The sequence below is a fragment of the Salvelinus namaycush genome, chromosome 7 (assembly GCF_016432855.1).
Source record: "Salvelinus namaycush isolate Seneca chromosome 7, SaNama_1.0, whole genome shotgun sequence".
Classification (NCBI taxonomy): Eukaryota; Metazoa; Chordata; class Actinopteri; order Salmoniformes; family Salmonidae; genus Salvelinus; species Salvelinus namaycush.
The window spans coordinates 49,897,068-49,900,826 of record NC_052313.1 but is presented as its reverse complement, the minus strand read 5'-3'; positions in this window follow the sequence as shown (position 1 = coordinate 49,900,826).

Sequence of the window (3,759 nt, the reverse complement as noted above, 5' to 3'; positions counted from 1 at the left end):
ACTACTAAAGCTAACTGCCCTGTTTCCAATTATTGTACTACTAGTACAACTAGTACTACTACTACTACTACTACTACTACTACAAACATGCTACTACTACTACTACTACTAGAATGATACTACTACTACTACTACTACTACTACTACTACTACTACTACTACTACTACTACTACTAATACCACTATAACTGCTATTACTACCGTTGCTACTACTAAAACTAGCATGCTATTACTCCTACTAGAATACTACTACTGCTACTACTACTGCTAGCATACTACTACTACTACTGCTACTAGCATAAAACTACAACTGCTACTACTACTACTACTACTACTAGTACTACTAACATGCTACTACTACTACTAGCATACTACTACTGTTACTACTACTACTACTACTAAGATGCTACTAACTGACTACTAGCAAACTACTACTGGTTACTACTACTACATACTACTACTACTTACTACTACTATTCTACCTGCACATTGCTACCTACTACTGACTAGTTATCTACAACATGGCTACAACTGTCTACATGCTACTAGCAACTACTACTGTTACTGAACTTACTACTACTACTAATATCTACACTACTACTACTACTAGTACTACTAACAGGCTACTACTGCTACTAAGCAACTACTAATGTTACTACTAACTTACTAACTACACTATACATGCTCTACCAGTACTACTAGTAACTACACTAACATGCTACTAATGCTAACTACTAATGTGCTACCTACTTACTTACTACTACTACTACTACTACAACTATCGATCTACTACTACTAACATGCTACTACTACTACTGCAGCCGCTACTACTTCTACTACTAGCAAGACTATCTATCTACTACTCTTCAACTACTAAACTTAAACTACTACTACTACTTACTGCTACATACTATACTAGCAGACTACCACTGCTACTTATATCTGTAGCAGTACTTTTCTACTACTGTTTTACTAATACTAGCAGACTACTAACTACTAGCATACATACCACTGCTACTACCTTAGCTACTACTAGCAGACTACTACTGACGACTAGCAAAGAGCTACTACTAACTTAGCAGACTACTATACTAGCAGACTACTACACCTACGAACTACTACACTACGCAGGTACTTTTCTACTACTGCTATTACTACACGACTTAGCACTACCACTGCTACGACTGCTACTGGCAGACTATGCTGCTACTAAATCTACTACTACTCCTACTCCTACTAGCAGAGTACTTTTTCTACTACCTGCTTTACTAATACTACAGAGTACTACTACTACTACTACAGCAGACTACTACTGGCTACTACTACTTGCTACTGCTGCACTCCGCCTAGCTATACTATCTCTATCAGTCTGTACATACTACATGCTGAGCTACAGACTAGCAGCTACATCACTCACTCTCTGTTTTTACTGACTACTGGCCTATTACTAATGACCTGCGCAGACTGACCTCATCTCTACTAGACTACTACTACTACATGGTCATACTACTACTCGAAACTGCAGCCTACTATCTTGCTACTACTAGCAGACTACTACTGCTACTACTACTACTAGGCACTAACTGCACCTATTCTCGCGCCACTACTGCTCACGCAACTCTACTGCTAACTACTGCCTACTCCTACTAACTCATACTCGAATCCTAAGCAGTACTTTTCTACACTGGTTATTACTAATACTAGCAGACCTATCTACTACTAGCACTACTACTCCTACTGCTACACGCTACTTATAGCAGTACTACTACTACTGAGCAGCACTACTACTACTACTAAGCTAGCATAGTACATTTTCTACTATCTGCTATTAACTACGACATAGCATACTACCCACCTTGCTTACACCTGTGTGACTGTCTTTACTCTCCGGCAGACTACTGCTGCTACACTCACTAACTAACCTACCGAACTAATACTAGCATAGGTAAGCTTTTTCTACTACTTGTTAGCTTTTATCTAATACATACTGCATGAGTAGCTACGAGTACTACTACTAACTACAGACTGACTAAACAGGCTCACTCCTGTACTACTGCTACTCGCTAACTGCCCTACAGACGTACGACCACTGCTACTTACTAACACTATCATAAGAGTACTTTTTGCTACTCCTGCTATTACTAGACTTCTAGCAACTACTACTACTAGCATACTCACTACTGCTATTACGTAACTACTGGCACACGTGCTACTACTCAGCTAACTACTATTCGACTACTATAGCTACTATCTCCTACTACTGCATATCAGCTACTACTACTACCTAGCATGCCTACTACTGCTACTACTACAGACTACTACTAGCTGCTACCTACTACTACTCTGGCAGACCTACTGCTACTACTAGCAGACTACTACTGCTACTACTACTACTGGCAGACTACTGCTACTACTACTCCTACTACTCCTACTAGCAGAGTACTTTTCTACTACTGTTATTACTAATACTAGCAGACTACTACTACTAGCATACTACCACTGCTACTACTGCTACTAGCAGACTACTACTACTAGCAGACTACTACTACTACTAGCAGAGTACTTTTCTACTACTGCTATTACTACGACTAGCAGACTACCACTGCTACTACTGCTACTGGCAGACTACTGCTGCTACTACTACTACTACTCCTACTCCTACTAGCAGAGTACTTTTCTACTACTGCTTTTACTAATACTAGCAGAGTACTACTACTACTACTACTAGCAGACTACTACTGCTACTACTACTGCTACTGCTACTGCTAGCAGACTACCACTGCTACTACTACTAGCAGAGTACTTTTCTACTACTGCTATTACTAATACTAGCAGACTACTACTACTAGCATACTACTACTGCTATTACTACTACTGGCAGACTACTGCTACTACTAGCAGACTACTACTGCTACTACTACTACTACTACTAACATGCTACTACTACTACTAGCAGCCTACTACTGCTACTACTACTACTACTACTAACATGCTACTGCTACTACTAGCAGACTACTACTGCTACTACTACTACTACTAACATGCTACTACTACTACTAGCAGCCTACTACTGCTACTACTACTACTACTACTAACATGCTACTACTACTACTAGCAGCCTACTACTGCTACTACTACTACTACTACTAACATGCTACTGCTACTACTAGCAGACTACTACTGCTACTACTACTACTACTAACATGCTACTACTACTACTAGCAGACTACTACTGCTACTACTACTACTAGCAGCCTACTACTGCTACTAGCTAACTACTACTACCTACTGCTACTACTACTAGTTCTACTAACATGCTACTACTACTACTAGCAGACTACTACTGCTACTACTACTACTACTAACATGCTACTACTACTACTAGCAGCCTACTACTGCTACTACTACTACTAGCAGCCTACTACTGCTACTACTACTACTACTACTACTGAACTACTACTACGCTATACTGCTACTACTACTACTACTACATGCTACTACTATAAGCAGACTACTACTGCTACTACTACTGCTACTAACATGACTACTACTACTAGCAGACTACTACTGCTACTACTACTACTACTACTAACATGCTACTGCTACTACTAGCAGACTACTACTGCTACTACTACTACTGGCAGACTACTGCTACTACTAGCAGACTACTACTGCTACTACTACTACTGGCAGACTACTGCTACTACTACTCCTACTACTCCTACTAGCAGAGTACTTTTCTACTACTGCTTTTACTAA